The sequence below is a fragment of the Coenobita brevimanus genome, chromosome 79, assembly GCF_032717465.1.
Source record: "Coenobita brevimanus isolate Jiangsu-jjx chromosome 79, ASM3271746v2, whole genome shotgun sequence".
NCBI lineage: Eukaryota > Metazoa > Arthropoda > Malacostraca > Decapoda > Coenobitidae > Coenobita > Coenobita brevimanus.
The window spans coordinates 10776569-10797250 of NC_137032.1; the positions used below are offsets into that span (position 1 = coordinate 10776569).

At 41.8% G+C, this 20682-nt stretch overlaps 1 protein-coding gene across 1 annotated transcript in view; it reads right to left on the reverse strand.

The window, feature by feature from the left end:
• LOC145409023 (putative neural-cadherin 2) overlaps positions 1 to 20682 on the reverse strand; it is a 532112-nt gene that overhangs the window by 54919 nt on the left and 456511 nt on the right. The window lies entirely within an intron of this gene.

Below are 20682 nucleotides of genomic sequence, written 5' to 3' on the forward strand. Positions count from 1 at the left end.
GATCTAAGCTATGAAGAAAGACTAGAAAAACTGAATCTGCCAACACTACAGGCGAGAAGGAAAAGAGGAGACATTATTATGCTATATGAAAGCATATCAGGGAAGGAGAAAATAGACATAAATGAATACAGTATATAACATCTTGGGAAGCATCAGCAAGAGGACACTGGAAATAACTGCATAAAAAGAGAGGCGATTAAGACGTAAGGAAATTAGTTTCCCAAATAGGGCAATTGATCAGTGGAATGCCCTACCGAACGAAATTGTGTGTGCCAAAACAATTCATAAAATTAAGGAGATGTATGATGAAAATGGTTTAAGGCACGGGACAGTACGAGTTTGGCTCCTGTAAAGATGTAATTAGGTCACACACACACACACACACACACACACACACACACACACACTACTCGCTGACACAGTTGTAACGTTCTCGCCTGCCATCTGGTAGACGGGGGTTCATGCCCCACTCAGGTTGCGAAAAGTTTCACTGATAAAGTGGGTGGGTACTGTCCCCCTTGAGCAAGGGGATGGGTGTGTGCTAGTGTGAAGGTCACAGCATTGCCCATAGATCGGACTATATGAACACTCAGCTCTCATCCGGGAGGGTAAAAAGCTGACTTCTAAAAACCATCATCACTCTCACACACACACACACACACACACACACACACACACACACACACACACACACACATATATCTATCTATCTATCTATCTATCTATATCTATATTAATCTATATTGATCTTTATCTATCTGTCTATCTATCTATCTATATATATACTAGCAGGGGTACCCGGTGTTGCCATGCCAAAGAAGGCGAACTGTTTAATCCTATTTGTTCTAGTTCAATCTTTCTATTCCAGAATGACCATATACCTGTTATGCGTTTGTAGTGGGATTATAGGAGATACAGGAAGTTTCTCTTCCAGCTTTCGCAGACTCACTCACAATATTTGTTCGCACTTGTTTACTAATATCGGTGACCTCAGTAGCCTATGTCCGAACTGGAGGTCATGTGAATCTCCATGCCAAAAAATGGGCTGCTGGGTCCAGTCATTCGAAGGGGTATTACTGGTGATCTTAAATGACCTCGGAGGTCAACCTCACATAGTCTGTGTCCGAACTGGACGTCATGTGAGTCTCCATGCCAATAATTGGGCTGCAGGGGTACCCGGCATTGAGCAGGCCAAAATGTCAAACCCTCTACAGGTGATCTCAAATGAACCAGATCTGAATTTTGGCCTGCATAAAACCATCTGTGGGTCCCCCTGATTCAGAATATATATGGGTCTGGGGGTCTTTGGCTCTTGGTTTGGGCGTGATTGAAAGACAAACAAACAAACAATGTGGTTCTCTTATATATATATATATATATATATATATATATATATATATATATATATATATATATATATATATATATAGACATAATCATCATCCGGACCTCCCTTCCCACTTAGGGTGGGGGGGAGGATAGGTAACGTCTAGACAGCCAAATTTTGCCCAGTTCAATGGGCCATGCTTCCATTCACTCATCATTCAAGCTCATGATATCCTGGCAGGATCTGATTGCCCCCCCCCCCCTAAAAAAAAAAAATCACCAAGTTCCGCAGCTTCACATATACCTATCTGATAGAGCCAATCCGAACGATGTCACGTTAAAAAGGGGCGCCACATCCCTGGTTATACTCTTCTCCTCACAAAGTTCATCTAGCTTGCTCGATCTCTTGTCAGTCCTTTCGCCTCATCAACTTCCATACCTCTCTTCCTCAGACACTTCAGCCATATCCCTCCACCTTCTTCTTGGTCTACCTCGCCTCCTCCCTCCTTCTAATTTGCACAGATATACCTTTTTCACCACTCTATTGTCATCCATTCTCTCCACATGACCATACCACTTCACTACACTCTCTTCGATTCTGGTGTCCACAGACTTACTCATTCTGCATCTTTCAAGAATCACATTATTCCATTCCCTATCCACTCTGTCTTACACAACATTCCTCAGCAGTCCCATTTCAGCTGCACTTACTCTTGACTTTTCATTTTCATGCTACACCATAGTCTTGCACCTGTATGTTAAAGTTGGCACTAACTCTCTGTAATGTAAGCTTCATGCAGCTTCAACACTCAGGCTCCTATTTCTTATCAAGGCCTTCATAGCACCAGCTACTTTCCTTCCTTGGGTCGCTCTACTTCCTACTTCTTTTGCACATTTTCCTCTCTATTCTATCACTGCACCCAGGTATTTGGACTCTGTCACTAATTACAGTCTCTCTCCATTTTCTACCTTACACTCAAAGCACGACGCTCACAGACATCTACAAAACTCTGCACTAGGCTCCCTAGCTCTTGTCCGGTATTTGCAAGTAGCACGGCATCATCAGCATACAACAGATTTGGGATATTCCATCCCTCATCATTCATTTCCAACGCTATCTCTCTCTCCTTTACTCATATTTTTACTTCTCTCACAACCTTATCCATATACAGTATATATTGGACAACCATGGGGTCATCACACAACCTTGTCACACGCCCACAATGATCGTGAAACATTCACATAGATGCCCAATTACCCTTGTACATGCCTACCATCATAAAAAATCTTGATGGCACCAAGCAGCTTCCCATCTACACCGTACATGCGCAAAACCTTCCACAATCCTTCTCTGTGTCCTTTGTCGTATGCTTTTTCCAGATCCATAAATGCCATAAACACCTCATAGTCCTTCTCACAAGCATTCTCCACAATCTGTCTCAGTGCAAATATTTGATCCACAGATCATCTGCCATTCCTAAAGCCATCCTGCTCGTCAGTCACTATGACATCTGATATCTCTCTCTTTTTCTATATCAATTCTTCCATATACCTACCCAACAATACTCAATAGACTTATGCCACAATAATTCTTGGCCTCACTTCGCTCACTTTTATTTTTGCACAGGGGTACAGTCACTGCCTTTTTCTGCTCTACTGACACAGCTTCACTCATCCATGCCTTCTTACATATATTATCTCCAACAATCACTTCACTCTGCTCTCTCCACCACACGTTAGGTTAGGTTAGGACAGGTCCACGTTAAGTTTCCATGGGAATGTCAAGAAACTGTCTAAGTATGTTAAACTAGAGGCAAATACAAGACATTTTTACTCCAACATGTTTTTCGAAATTTTTCTTTATTACACGGCTGTTAGGACTCCATATTATAATTACAAATCATAATAGATAGATAGATAAATAGATAGATAGAGAGACAGATAGAAGCAGGGAGTCAGATGATGAGAAGGTACTGTGTCTGCGAGAATCGAGCAATGCTAAACATGCTTACACACTCTTAACTCAAGGAATGCTTATTAGGCACACGACAGCGCCTAGTGACCATACACACACATGCACACATACTCACACACAGGCTTCTAGAACTTTCCATTCACAAGGAACACACGTGACACACCCCTGCTACACCAGAATTTTAGGAAAGAGAGCTCAGACGGAGGTTAGCCATAGAACAGGCAAGTCGAGAAGGAGACAAGCCATACAAGAGACAGGTCGCAGGGAGAAGGGCTTGGCAACTTGAGAGAGAGACAGAGAGAGCGAGACAGAGAGATAGCTAGCGGGACTGGACTCTATACTTCGCTCTGTGTGAGAGACTTGTTAATATTTCCAAGGCAAATAAAAATAGTCCCATACTATTCTTTACCTCTCCTGTCACTACATGACAAATGGGAAAGAAGATTATCTACTACAAGCTACTTAAGTATAATAACCGCTCGTCCACAAGTCTAATATATAGATAACTCAACCACAAAGGAACCACAAAGTCTTTTATGACATTTAAGTCTTTTTATGACATTTGGTAGCAGCAAATCTACGGACATCGTCTCCAGATCAAAGCAAATTTCTACAAAAGCAGGCGAGACTCTACAAGATTAACTTCAGTTCTACAGTGAATCATTACAAAATACAGCCTACAATGCAAATAGTCTACAAGTCTACAAAACAACTCTATAATCTTCACGTAACTTCAAGCAGCAACAAGAAGAATATAAAACAAAGCAAGTGCAGAAGAGGAAAGACCAAAGCAACAAGCACACAAGCCCCCACCACTCTCTCCCGCCTACTTCCTTCGCTGACGCAGAGGTCAAGACACGCAGCAAAACACCAGAGCCACATTTATAACGCGACTTACTCACCCTTCTCCACCCAGCTTAAGCATCGCTACTCAGTATTCACCACAGCTACCAGTGTGGGAAGCCGACGTCACCATGTGCTGAGACGACAACACGTTAATCAACCCGCGAAGGACAACGCTATCACCACGTGCAACACCACTCACACCATTTCCACCACGGTAAAAATTAGTGAGTTACATAGTTACTTCATTTATACAATACACAGTGATAGACAATAAGCTTCTGCACAAACATATAAAACGTGCTGTATAGTTACAGCTTAAATACACATACTTACTTCAGTTATCTGCATAACTCAAACACTAAATAATCACCAACAATAAATATTCTACACTGTATATATTCATTCATTTATTATAACATTTATTTACTACCAACGAGTGTTACCATTTATACCTACATAAAATACGTGTTCATACATACAACTATACATTATTATATCTACAAAGTAATAAAGAAAATATACCATCACAGTTACTCAGTGAGCAATTAAAAGAACTGTATTAAACATTTATTAATTAAAGCTGCCTAGTGGAAACATAAATTAAGTTACAAGGTAACCTAGAAGAAAAAAAAAAAAAAAAAAAAGAATGGCCAACACAAATGACGTTAGCAAGAGTGAACATCTTCAACACAATCGTGAAGACAATGATTTCCACACAGTGCTGACACACATATTACCCACGATAGGTACAAGTGAACAACAAGTCAGTGTATATAGTTAATACTGTACATATGTATATATATTTTTTATATAAAATAACAAAATATGGGACTATATAATATCATTTTATAATCTCTGTGCAATATAAACTAAACTTTAAAAAAGTATCCCAAGGAAATTAGCCAGTAATTATGCAACCATGAACAACATGGAAAAAGCGTACACAAGCGAAGAAATACAAACTATAGAAAATCAATACATACAAAAAAAAAAAAAAAAAAAAGAAAAGTAAGAAAGAAAAAAGAGAAATAGAGTAAGATCACATAACAAACAAATGAAAATAAGTGTAAGTGTTACTACAAATGCCAAAATACCACATAAATTACAAACAAAAAAAAGCAAATTGTTGTCTCCACAAGCAAGTGGCATGACACATCATCACTATCATCGACCGCAGCATATATTAGGACTGGAATTATTACAATTATGTAACTCCATATTATAATTATGTAACGACAAACGATTACATTATGTTACACTTATTACAATTATGTAACTACAAACGATATGTAACAATTATGTAACGACAAACGATTGCATTATGTTACACTTTGCCAATTATGTAACAGTTACATTAACAAGATGTAACTTTTATGTAACTCTAACTACAATTATGAAACTACAAACGATATGTAACAATTATGTAACGACAAACGATTGCATTATGTTACACTTTGCCAATTATGTAACAGTTGCATTAACAAGATGTAACTTTTATGTAACTTTAACTACAATTATGTAACTACAAACGATATGTAACAATTATGTAACGACAAACGATTGCATTGTGTTACACTTTGCCAATTAACAGTTGCATTAACAAGATGTAACTTTTATGTAACTTTACAATTATAAGGCCAAGACACTTATGCAATAGTTGCATTAACAAAATGTAACTACAATTATAAGGCCAACACAATTATGCATTTCATTACAATGGCCCAAGTACATACTGTATTACAGTTAAATAATTTACTTTAATGCATTTATTCAAATATGTATACAACTTGTTTAAAATGTAATATTACTGAATAATCACTATTTACTATAAATATTATATGTATACAATATTCATACAATTATGTTACTTTTACAATATTATGTATTTCACTTAATTAGCTTATAAGTTCATTATAATGTGTATATAATATGTATTAATATGTTAGGACTATTAACTGTCGATGGTACGCCATTTTCGCGCGGCCGAGCAATATGTTAGGACTCCATATTATAATTACAAATCATAATAGATAGATAGATAAATAGATAGATAGAGAGACAGATAGAAGCAGGGAGTCAGATGATGAGAAGGTACTGTGTCTGCGAGAATCGAGCAATGCTAAACATGCTTACACACTCTTAACTCAAGGAATGCTTATTAGGCACATGACAGCGCCTAGTGACCATACACACATACTCACACACAGGCTTCTAGAACTTTCCACTCACAAGGAACACACGTGACACACCCCTGCTACACCAGAATTTTAGGAAAGAGAGCTCAGACGGAGGTTAGCCATAGAACAGGCAGGTCGAGAAGGAGACAAGCCATACAAGAGACAGGTCGCAGGGAGAAGGGCTTGGCAACTTGAGAGAGAGACAGAGAGAGCGAGACAGAGAGATAGCTAACGGGACTGGACTCTATACTTCGCTCTGTGTGAGAGACTTGTTAATATTTCCAAGGCAAATAAAAATAGTCCCATACTATTCTTTACCTCTCCTGTCACTACATGACAAATGGGAAAGAAGATTATCTACTACAAGCTACTCAAGTATAATAACCGCTCGTCCACAAGTCTAATATATATAAGTTCTTTGGGGTTTATTTGCAACTTACTTCATAATTTAGGTCATATTCAAGCATTCTTTACATATTCAGTACTCCTTCAATTATCCGACGTAGTAGAGCCAAAGGCATGTTTGGGTAGGGGCAATGCCCGGATAATGAACAATATCGCCCTTACTATACCCAGACCCTACCTACAGTATACCCAGCCTCTAGCCTATACCTAACCTATTTGTACAATACCTTTGCTTACTTTGGCAGTGTCTTCTCCGTCATTCAGGCATATTTAGACATCAAAGCACACATTGGAATATCAAAAATAGTTTTAAACACCAAGAAAACCATACCAAAAAAAGTGAAAACCAAAAAACACCCTACCTATACACTATTGTATGTACAGTACCCCTCGTAATTTTGGCACTGTTTTCAGGTCATTCTGCCATATTTAGACATCGAAGCACAAATAGGAAAATCCAAAATAATTTTAAACACCAAGAAAACCATGCCAAAGAAACACTGCAAACCAAAAATATCCCACCTATACACTACTGTATATACGGTACCCTTCCTAATTTTGGCACTGTTTTCAGGTCAATCTGCCATATTTTGATATCAAGTCGCAAATGGGAATATACAAAATAATTTCTATCTATCTATCTATTGCCAAACGCCTCAATCCCACACGGGGTGGCCACAAACAAATCTCCTCCACGTCGCCCTGTTCACTGCCATTTCACTGCCCAGCTCCCAACTCACACTCCCCTCTCTCAGATACCTCTCCACTCCATCTCAGCATCTCATCCTCGGCCTCCCCCTCCCTCTCCCCCCCTCCACCTCACTCACATACACTCTCCTCGTTAGTCTCTCACCCTCCATCCTCTCCACATGGCCAAACCACTTCAGTGTGTTTCTCCTAATGCTTCCTATCACATCCACATCCATAAGCTGCTCGCTGGTGCAGTGGTAACGCTCTCGCTTGCCAACTGGTGGACGGGAGTTCGCGCCTCGCTCAGGTTGAGAAAAGTTTCACTGACGAAGTGGGTGGTTACTGTCCCCCTTGAGCAAGGGGACGGGTGTGTGCGTGTGTGAATGTCACAGCCTTGCCCTTAGATCGGACTATATGAGCTCTCAGCTCCCTTCCGGGAGGGTAAAAGCTGACGATCACGACCATCAAGTGATCCTGACCGACCCGGTGAATTACCACAACGCTCCTTTACATCCTCATTTGTCAGCCTGTCTCTCCATGTGACTCCACAGGCTCCTCTTAAATAACTCATTTCCACTGCTCTCACTTTTGACTTGTGTCCTTCCAACAACGTTCAAACACAAAAAAAATGAAAACAAAAATCAAAACCAAAAGACACCCCATATACGCTACTGTATGTAGAGTACACCTAATTTTGGCATTGTTTTCAAGTCATTCTGCCATATTTAGACATCAAAACACACACTGGAAAACCCAAAACAATTTTAATCACCAAGAAAACCAGTAAAAAAACATTAAAAAACAAAAATCACCTTCCCATACACTACTGTATGTAAAGCACCCCTCCTAATTTTGGCACTGTTTTCAGATCAATCTGCCACATTTTGACATCGAAACACACATGTGAATATCCAAAATAATTCTAAACATCAAGAAAACTATGAAAAAACTAAAGCTCCTTGCCAAAAAAAAATAATTCGATTGGGGTACTTACCACCCAGTGCGCGGCAGACAGGTTTCGTAACCCGAACACCTCCAGCAGGTGTACAGTTGTCCCATGTGGTCTAGTCATTTAGCAAAGGTCAAATACTCCTCCTCCTCCTCCTCCTCCTCCTCCTCCTCCTCCTCCTCCTCTGTCTGTTGGAGCTGAGTGATTGGTGGGGACGTGTGGCGTGGTGATGGTGGCCTACCCTTCTCAGGAGACTCTAAAGACAGCTGCAAACTTACATTCAGTGGAGACTCAACGGCTGTCCACGTGCTTGGTTGCTGGTCCGGTGGTGAAGGCGGGAAAAGAGGTGGTGGTGGTGGTGGTAAGAATGGGCTGGCACTCGTGGGGGTGGCAGGCTTGAAGGAGTCGATCCGAGTCTGATGATAGGACCAACAATTCTGTCAAAGGATAACATTGTCCCTTACTGTCCCGCAGCTCCAATGCCAGGCTGAGTGGCACTAACTCCCTGCCACAGTGCAGGGGTGCTCAGTGTACTCTAGCAATCTCCAAGACTGGCACGTAGGGAACGGAAATGAGGGAGTGGCGGGGTTGCAGGGGTCTATGAGTCAGGGTCTTAATCCTAGTCCTCGTTGGTGTTGCTGTTCCCTTTTGTGCCTGCAGAGGCAACAGCGGTGATCTCCTCATAGGACGTCATCTGATAACCTGGCTCACCACTGTCGTCATCCAGACAATCCCTCACGTCATGATGTTCACTTGCTCTCCTAGTGTGCAAAGACCAAGGTGGAAATAATCCATGTCAAACCCCTCAAAGTCGTGCTCAGCTTCACCACCCTGGGAGATAGGAGACCAACTGCTTTCAAGGGTTTTCACAGAGACTTCCTTCCACGCATTTGCCCAGTTCATCGCTGCAGACTTCATGCCATAACACCAAAGCGTGTGCAAGGTAAGCACCCCACGTGTGTCCTCAGCCCTGTCCTCGTCCTCCAGCATCACCATCACCTCTCTGAGGAACCTCTGCCAGTAGTCTCTTGGCAGCCATGATAACACCATGGTCCACTGTTTGAATTAGAGCAATCGCATTTGGTGGCAGAAACACGCACCTAATGCCTCCATCATCAGCAACCAAATCCTTCTTAGACAGGATGTGCGGGGGCATTGTCCACGAGCAAGAGTGCCTTCACCTTGCCACGAGTGGCACCAAGGACCTCTGTTTGATAACAGATAATCTCTCTGATGAAACACCTGTAGAGCCACTCCCTGAAGATCTTGGCAGTAAATCAAGCCTTCATGGAAAGTACCACACATCAGGCAGGCTACCCATCAAAACGTGGTTGTTTTGCACATCCAACAATAATGGGTTAGTAGCGGTGCATCCCTTTAGTATTAGCTCAGCAGAAAAGAGCAACATGGTGTTTGGATAACTTGCAACCAGGTATAGTCTCCTTCTTCTCTGCCAGGGTGTTGGTGGGCAATGAGCAGTAGAACAGACCAATTTCGTCAGCATTACAGACTTGACCAAGGGCAAGTGTGCCTTGTTCAGGCACTGCACTCTCTGGCAAAGCAGGTCTACATCCTCCGTTGCCATGTCCAAGGCCTTGCCATGTGCCTTATGGCCTGTAAGTCTATGGCAAAGCTTGAAACGAAAGAGCCAAAGTTTTGCACATTATGCAGGTGTGAAAACTCTGCTGCAGCTTTCAACTCGGTCCCTTGCACAAGCACACCAGCAGCACACTGCTGGTGAAACCACAATAATGTCAACCGGTTGATAATTTTCTCCTGGCCCTGGGCCATGACCTTCCTGTTGTCCCTCCGTGTGCTTTTGCTGAAGTCCTGTCCATACTGCTTAAGTATGTCCCGTGACATCTTGGTATGAAACAATGTTGAACGGGCTAGATCATATTCCCACAGTATGCATCCTGTGGTCCAGCAAGCGTCAACCTTGCTTAGTACCTCATGCTTCTTCTCCAGAGTCAAAACCTTCCCCTTCCGCTTTTCAGGTGGTGGTGGGACCATCATCACAAACGCGAGAATGTAGCGGAGGAACACCACAACCTGAAGAAGGTAGGGGACCACCATAAAAACAACTGCATTCACAGCCATGCTTGCTAGAGCTTGACCACACATGAGGAAGACAAAGGTGGGAACTGAGGTGTGGGCTTGGAGGCTGGCAAGCAGGACAGTGCTGTCATATTGCACCCCAAGCTTGCCTCCGAGCACAGAGGAAGCAGCAAAACATGGGAAACTGACATCTGCATACAAGGTTAATTTCTGTTTGCTCAGGCAAGAGCTATCACATGATGACAACAGTGAATGACCAGAACATCACCACCTCAGGCAGTGTATGGTTAATGTGGCCTGCCAGGTGACTCTGACCATTCGGTAGGGAAGTGGACAAGCACGCATGGTGTTGGGCTTCGCACTAGTCCTGGAGGCTGAGGGACTCCCGCCATTCGCTGTAGAGGTGGACAGGTGCTTTTACTGTACAGTTACTCCTTGTTTGTGGTCTTTCTTACACACGCATTGGCTGTTGGGAAACAACTCCCAGTGACCGGGCGACTTTAGACATTTGGTGTAGAGGTGGATGGGCACTATCATCATACATGTACTACTGGTTTGCGGTCTGTGGTACACGCATAGTGGCAGTTGGGAAAAACTAATCCCAGTGGCAGTGCAACTTTGGACATTCAGAGGGGATAAGTACATGTGTTCTGACACCGCTTGTGGATTACAGTCTGTATTACTAGGATGCTGAGGTTTGTAGGGAGTGAACAGGCCAGCATGCAACTTTGACCATTCAAAACAGTGGCGGACGGACATTTTAGCTCAGGTTGTGGATTATGATCTATTTAGAGCCCAGCAGCAACGATACCGATTGTTGGAAGATGTTAGCTGACTGGCCGAAGTTCTAGTGGACTTTTATGTTCTGATAATGGCAAGTAAATTCGGATAATGGTTTAATAGAGCCGAAGCCCAGTATCCAGGTAATGAACATGTCCAGCTACCGCACGTCCGAATAAATGAAAGGTTAATATATATCCCCCTGGGGAAGGAGGGATATATATATATATACTTCCCCTGTATAGGAGGCGACTAAAAGAGACACTTTTATCTACATTCTTTTTGCTCTCTTTCTTTCCCTTGAACTTTGTCTGTCCAAACCCTCTGCATTTTACTTTCATTTAGTTAATTTCCTCTCTCCACTGTCTGGTTCCTGCAAGTCACTGGCATTGGCTCCAGGGTAAAATATTTTTCTGCCTAAGAAATTTTGATGAACTCTGGTGACGAAGCAATGGCCCTCAGTTCCGTGCAGCCCTTAAGTGGGCAGGGGGTGCTAAGAATCCCACGGTGTAGAAATAAGTTTATACATCCAAAAAGAACCTTACGAATAGGAAACTGGAATGTTCGAACTCTCAATCAGGCTGGTAAAACGGAAGCGCTTATTTCAGTGTTCAAGGAATACAAGATGGATATTTGTACTCTTACAGAAACGAGGTTGCTTGGAGTTGATAAAATGAATTTGGAAGATGGTATTACTATGTTGGTTTCTGGTAGGAGTGATGGAAATCATTACCAAGGAGTAGGCTTACTGCTAAGTAGAGATGCTTGTAAGGCAGTATGTGAGTTTGAACCAATTAATGAGCGCTTGCTTTATGCTCATTTAAAATCTGACCATGGTAATATCAGTATGGTTGTAGGGTACGCCCAGACAAATGAGGCTGCTGATGAAATGAAGGATGACTTTTATGAGAAGCTGCAGGATGTAGTGAATAGAGTGGCAAGACATGATGTATTAGTTTGCATTGGTGATTTTAATGCGATTGTTGGCAGTAGTAAGGATGGCTTTGAAGATTGTATGGGTAAGGAGGGTGTTGGTATAAGAAACGAAAATGGGGTGCGACTTGGAAGCTTTTGTTTGACAAATGACCTTATAATTGGTGGAGCTATCTTTGAGCATAGAAAAATACATAAGACTACTTGGATTTCACCATGTGGTAAATATTGTAACCAGATTGACCACATTGCAATTAGCAGAAGGCATAGGAGTTATTTGCAAGATGTTTGCATAAGGAGGGGGGCATATATAGGTAGTGATCATCAACTTGTTGTGTCAAAGATTAAAATAAAACTTAAGAGAAACGTTAATGGTAATTGTACAGGAGGCAATAATTATGATTTTGATGAGTTGAGAAGTGATGAGAACACGAGGGAAAAGTTTCGGTGGGAATGTAGGAACAGGTTTCTAGTCCTGCAGACTTTGATGGAATCTGAAGACAATGATATTAATCAAATGTGGAGAGAGGTAAAAGAGGTTTTGCATGAGAGTGCTAAGGTTACTATCAAGAAAAAGGGAAAAGCGAGAAGGAAAAAGTGGATGTCAGATGAAACATGGAATGTAATTCAGAAAAGGAAAGATGCTAAGTTAAGAAGTGAAGAACAACATGTTAATGGCCAGGTTGAAGTACTTAGAGCAAAGTACTGGAGTTTACATTCTGAAGTAAAAAGACTCGTTAGACGTGATAATAGGAGACTATATGATGAAAAGGCGACAGAGACAGAAATTAAATTAAGTAAAAATGACGGTCAGAGCACAAGAGGAGCGTATCAGGCCATAAAGGAGTTAACTGGGACTGAAAAGAGAAGGAAGGAAATACCTGTACGAGATAGAAATGGTAATTTGATGGCTAAAGATTTGGATATAAAAGGAAGGTGGAAAGAGCACTTTGAATCTGTTCTAAATAGTCCAATCCCAGCTGAAGAGGACATTTTGCCAGCCGAGAGAGATTTGCAGATAGAAACAGGGGATATAACTTTGGAAGAGGTAGCAAAATCTATAAAGGAGTTAAAGAATTTTAAGGCCCCAGGAGAGGATGGAATATTCCCTGAAATGCTTAAGGTGGAAAATGACGAGATGATGAATGCGCTTTTGAAACTTTTTAACGTGGCTTGGGATAATGGTGGAATTCCAGAAGAGTGGAAAAATGGAGTGATTATAAAAATACCAAAAAAAGGGAGATTTAAGTGTGTGTGGCAATTGGAGGGGGATAACTTTGACACCTGTGGTTGCAAAAGTCTTTTCCAAAATCTTGTTGAACAGAATAGAGCCAGTAATTGATAAAATTTTAAGAGAAGAACAAGCGGGATTTAGAAAGGGTCGAGGTTGTAATGATCAGATTTTTATTGTAAGACATCTAATGCAACAAGTTAATGAGATGAAAATGCCACTTAGTATGTGTTTTGTGGATTTTGAAAAGGCGTTTGATAGTGTTTCACTTGGAGCTATGTTGAAAATTATGAGATTCTATGGTATACCAGAAAAGTTCATAAATATTCTTAGAAGCCTGCATGAAGGTACTTTTTGTAAGGTAATGGTGGGTGGTTCTTTGAGTGATCCATTTCAAGTTAGGTCAGGAGTGATTCAAGGAGGAGTTCTTTCGCCATTGTTGTTTGTTTTGGTTATGGATTATGTTATGAAAAAGGTTGTAAGGAGAACAGGTGCAGGAATTAACTGGAAAGAAAATAAGAAGCTGATGGATTTGGACTATGCTGATGATATTGTATTGATTTGCAGAAGTACTTACGAGATGCAGAGGGTGCTTGATTGTCTGGTGGAGGAAGGAGAAAAAGTGGGATTGGTAATAAATTGTGGAAAGACTGAAATTATTAATATGAACGTGGAGAACGAAATCGATTGTGTAATTGGGAATAATGTGGTGAAGAATGTAGAAAACTTTAAATATCTGGGAACGATTGTATCATCTGATGGATCATTAAACAATGAAATTGAGGAGAGGATTAAACAGGCTTGGCGAGCTGTTGGAATGTTCAAATCTGTTTGGAATAATAATATGCTTTCGGTACATACTATAATGAAAATTTACAAGTCCATGGTTAGACCAATTTTAATTTACGGGCATGAGTCATGGTACAGTACAATTGCAACAGATCAGAAAGTATTAGGATTTGAGAATAAAATGCTGAGAAATAATCTTGGGGGAAAGTGGCAAGACAGATTTACAAATGCAAGAGTAGGGGATATTACGAGAGTGGAACCAGTTAATGAATATGTGAGACTGTCTCGCTGGAAGTGGCTGGGGCACATATACAGAAAAGAAGGTAGTTAAAGACAGGATGTGCCAGAGTGGACTGCTAGAGGAAGAAGAGGTAGAGGTAGGCCGAGGGAAACCTGGTTGAGGACAATGAAAAAAGAAGCAGGAGAGGAGTGTTGGTGGGACCTGAAGGAGATGGCAAGAGACAAATATTGGTGGAGAGAGTTCATTGAGGCCCTATGCATCCCGTGGGGTGGCACAGGAAATGATTGATTGATTGATTAATATCTATCTATCTATCTATCTATCTATCTATCTATATATATATATATATATATATATATATATATATATATATATATATATATACAGTATATATATAGACAGTATATATATATATATATATATATATATATATATAGGTGTCCCGGGAGAAAAGACCATAACACTGGGAAACGATGGATTAGTCAATTTTGAACAAAAAATATTATACCAGGTATGTGTCCAAATCTCAGTCAGTACAGAACTAGTACTGTATTACTGATAACCTAATGGGCGAAAATGGTCTCCTTCATGATTCGCCCATGTCATCAGTATATGTAGTTCTAATAGGTGAGAGTTGGACATATGTTGATATAGCATTTTTTCTTAGAATTCCATCACTTATCACTTTCACAGTTATGCTCTTTCCTCCTGGTATATACAGTATATATCTAACTATCTATCTATAGCCCGACGCCCTAATCCCGCAAAGGGTGGCCGCAGACAAAACGCCTCCAAGTCGCTCTGTCACCCACCATTTGACTACCCTCCCCCCAACTCACCCCCCCCCATATACCTCTCAACTCCATCCCTCCACCTCATCCTCGGTCTACCTCTCCCTCTCCCTCCCCCCACCTCACCCACATACACCCTCTTAGTCAGTCTTTCATTCTCCATTCTCTCCACATGTCCAAACTACCTCAGTGTATTTCTCCTAATCTTCTCAACCACATCCACATCCACCCCACAGCGTTCCTTCACTTCTTCATTCGTCAACCTGTCCCTCCATGTCACTCCACATGCTCCTTTCAAGTAACTCATTTCCACTGCTCTCACTCTTGACTTGTTCCCCTCTTGTAAGATCCATGCCTCGCTTCCATATGTCAGGGTATGGATCACAATACTATCATGCAGTGACTTCTTAACTTCCATACTCACCTCCCTATTTCTCATCACTGCTCTCAGTGTACCAACAACCTTCCTTCCCTGCTGTACCCTTTCACGCACTTCATCCCCCAAAGTTCCATCCTTACTCATAACACAACCCAAGTACTTGAATTACTCACATTCTCCATATCCTCACCATCCAACCTCACTGCACACTCTGTGACTTCATTCCTCTCAAACACCATAACTTTACTTTTGTTTATATTAACTTTCAGATTCCTCCTCCTACACTCTGTCCCAAATTCATTCACCAAACCATGCAACTCCCATTCATCTTCACTCAACAGCACTGTATCATCAGCAAACAGCAACACTGGAAGCTTCCAAATCTCACCCTCATTCATTAGAGCCACCCCCACATCCACTGCCCTACCCTGCACCTCCTTTACAACCCCATCCATGTATATATTAAACAGCCATGGAGACATCACACAACCCTGTTTCAGTCCCACATTGAGATCAAAGAACTCACTCAGCTCACCATCCATTCGCACCGTAGCCCTAGCTCCCTCGTACATACTCTTCACAGCACTCAACAATTTCCCCTCCACTCCATATATTCTTAATACCTTCCACATACCTTGCCTATTTATTCTGTCATAAGCTTTCTCCAAGTCCATGAAGGCAGCATACACTTTCCTTCCCTTCTCTAGATACTTCTCCACTAAACATCTTAGAACAAATATCTGATCGACACACCCTTTTCCCTTCCTAAATCCCCCTTGTTCTTCTCCAACTAGCTCCTCTGTCATATGCCTAACCCTATCAATGAGTATTCTACCATATATTTTACCAGTCACACTAAGTAGGCAAATACCCCTATGGTTACCACATACTTCTCTCTCTCCTTTTCCTTTGTATAAAGGAACAATTATACCTGATTTCCAGTCCTCTGGAACCCTTCCCTCTTCCCAAGCCAATCTACACAACTTCCATATCCACTCCACAACAATCTCACCCCCATACCTAAGCATTTCACCACACACTCCATCAATTCCTGGGGCCTTTCCCAACTTAATATTCTTCATCGCTTCCACTACTTCCGCCCTACTGATCTCTTCCTCTCTCCTCTCATCTCTTCTTCTCCCAGCCATTCCCCAACCACTTATACTCGCACTGTTCTCACTCTCCACATTCAACAAATCCTCAAAGTGCTCCTTCCATCTCCTCAGTTTCTCTCTCTTCTCCACCAACAATCTATTATTCCTATATTTCACTCCCCTACTATTTCCCCTTTCACACTGCCTTACTTTCTTTACCTCCTTCCAAAACAATTTCTTACTCTCCCTCCATTTCACATTCAGATTCCTCCGAAACTCTTCATCCTCTTTCTTTTTACTCTCCTTCACCAGTCTCTTAACCTCCCTTCTCCTGCTCACAAATGCCTCTCTCTTCTCTCTCTCGTCTTCTCCCCTACCTCTACTCGCTAACCATTCACTATATGCCTTCTTCTTTTGTTCCACAGCTCGTTTCACCTCATCTTTCCACCATGCTGTCCCTTGCACACCCTTGCATCTCCTCCTCACTCCACAAACCGCCTCACACGCTGCGCCTATCTCTTCCGTGAATATCTTACATACGTCTTCCACCCCTTCCATCTGCTCTAGCTCATACCTTCCCAGTCTTTCTCCCACTATGCTCTTATACTCTGTCATTTTCTCACTATCTTGCAATTTCTCCACTCTTCTCACAGGAGTTGCTTCCTCCTGTCTTCCCCTTCGTCTCCTCAACCACTTTCTTTGCAGCTCTACCTTGGCCATCACTAAGTGATGGTCCGAGAGTCCATTCCCCCACCCTCTCCACACTCTTGCATCCAACACTTGTCTTCTCATTCGCTCATCCACACACACGTAGTCTATCATTGCCTTTCGTTCAACAAGTTCACCAGCCATCCTCCTCATTACTCTCCATGTATACCGGTTGATCATCTTATGCCGAAAGTAGGTGTTGGCTATTGCCAACCCCTTACAAGCACAGATGTCCACCAAAGCACTTCCATTCCCATCTACATCAGCTGGCACACCCCACTGACCAAGCACTCCATCCAATCGTACATTCCCAACTTTGCGATTCATGTCTCCAATCAACAGCACTCTCTCGCTCCTCTCAAACTTGTCCATACACGCTTCTACACTCGCCCAAAACTCATCTTTCACTCTTGCCACTCGATCCTCTGTCGGGGCATACACACATACAATCGCCCACGCTTGTATACCTACTTTCATCCTCACCCATACAATATATATATATATATATATATATATATATATATATATATATATATATATATATATATATATATATATATATATCGTTTCGTTTTTAAAGGCTCCAACATACTTGCATGGGTCGGCCTTGATAACCTAATGGCGGCTCTCCATGCTGCACGATCCATTGCAGCCTCCCTGTTCAGTCCCTCATCCCTGAGGTCACACTTAATGACCTCGTCCCATGTCGTTCTCGATCTACCCCTCATAACCCCACCCCCAACATTAACACTTCTCACTTTCCTCACCCAATTATCATCTCCCATCCTCTCCACATGTCCAAACTATCTCAATCTACCTCTCCTCATCACAACACCAATACACTCCAGCCCCACCCCACCTCTCAACTCTTTCATCGTGAACCCAGCTCCCCCAGAACTTGGACGCAGGGACACACTACACATCCACCCAATCATTGCCATTTCTGTACGTCTGAGCCGGCGAATATCCTCCTCCTTCACTGCCCAGGTCTCACTACCATACAGCACTACACTCCTAACACATGCTGCACACAAAGACCCCCCAGCACGTAGGGAGAGTCCTCTCAATGTCAGGAGAGGCAGGAGCTCCCTGAACTTCTTCCAATCACTTCTCACCCTAGCCACAGAGCTAGCTCTAGCCCCACCTCCAGCACACAACATGTCTCCCAAATAACAAAACTACTCCACACACTCAAGAGATTCACCAGCAAGTTCAATTCTTTCACATCTGACAATCTCCACCTGCTCTCCCCGACACGCCGCACACATAAAATCATCATCTCGCAGTCCACCTCTGATACCACTACATCTCTTATGCACCCATCTATCACAAACAATGCAGAAGATGGAATCACTTCCCACGCCCTTGTGGCAAACTGCACATGGCCACTCTCCCTCGTCTTTGACAGTACCGCCACCAACCCTAGACATCATCACTTTTGTTCTATCTGCACTCACCCTCAAGCCCTTGTGCCCCATACCATCTTTCCACCTCCCAAACCCTTCCTCCACCTCCCTCTCGTTCTCTGCAATCAACACCAAATCATCCGCAAACAACAAGTCCCACGGGAGTCCGTTTCTAAAGTCACGTGAAAGGGCTTCAAGTACCATGACAAACAACATGGGACTCAAAACTGACCCCCGATGCACACCAACACTCACGGAAAACCCATCACTCAAATCTCCATTCACTCCCACCTTATATATATATATATATATATATATATATATAGATAGATAGATAGATAGATAGATAGATGGACAGATAGTGTATGTTTACACGTGTGTGTTGTGTGTTTGTGTGTTGTGTTTTTCGCTTCCCATTCATTTTATGGGGCATAAATTTCTTAATATGCTCGACAAGCATATCAACAGACTGAAAATAAAGAACATCATTTTTTTTGAGTTCCGGCACTGCACTATTTACCACTACAACTTTACATGTACTTCACAAAAATAATCAAAACTCTTTACGGCTCTCAACAGTCTTCCATTCACTTCATATGTTGACCTTTCAGAATTCTTCTGCATTCACCCTATCAGTTTCTTTTCTTAAGTCCATGAATGCCATAAGTAACTTTCGGTCCACACATGGTGTCTCCACTCTGTATTATTACAAAAAGTATTTCCACACATCCTCTCCTACTGCTAAAACCAAATTGTTCATCATACACCACACATTCTAATATACTCCATCCCTTGCCATTGAACACTCTCCCATAAAACCCTCCAGCAGTACTCAGCAGTCTCGCCTTACAATTATTTTTGTGCCCAGTTCAATCGCCTTTTCCGTTGTACATAATCACAAGCACACCCTTCTTCCACCCCACTCATCCAAGCTTTCTGACAAGTTTTTAAGACATTTCATATTACTTTCTCTACCCACTTAATCACCTATGCCTATACTTCATCAACATATGGTCCAACCAGTTCTTCAGACTCTCCACAACATTCTTCATTTCGTCCTTTGCTACATTTTCAGGCAGCTCGTTCCTTTTCTAAACATCGTCAAATACAGTCACGCATGTTATTTTTGCTGTCACCAACCACATCCGTCAACCAAATTTATTCAATCTGTTCCTTACTTAGCTTACATTTTATGTGTTTTTCCTCTCTCACTGCTCAAAATTTCACCTTTTTGCCCTCCTCATTCCTGCATTTTTGCACTTCACTTATACAATAGATTTTTGTTTTGTGCTTTTGTGGCAACAACATTCCAGATCATGTATTTTTCTTCTATATTTTTCGCTTGAGTATCGTCACTGACCATTACTCAACATTTGTTCCTTTTTTTTTCCACTTGAGATCTTCACTTCTCATACTTGCAGTATTTTCTCTCTTTTGACTTCTAGGCCCTTCATGCATCCACCCAAGCCATTTCTTTCTCACCTCCTACACTGTTTTTCCTATCCCCACATTCCACCATACTGTACGTTCATCCTAAGAACCACCTTTGCAACAATACACAGCCTTGGCATTCTTAACAAAGCACTCCCTGTATGTATTCCACAGGTTTTCAGAAATAATTTGCTACCAGTATACTGACCGTATTTCGCTACATGAAGCTCATATTCACCTCTCATTGCTTTGTTTCGTAGCTTCTTCATTCTTAGTCTTTCACCCTCGTCCCCTATCGATTAAGCTTTGTTGAGTTCCATGTTGTATAACACCGTCAATAGGAGATAACATCCGTATCATCCTCTCACCCCCTTTGTGGCAACAACATTCCAAATCATGTTTTTTTTCTTCTTCTATATACACATAATTAATCAGGCTCCTTTCAGCATCTCATGTCCCCTTGTTCCATGGAA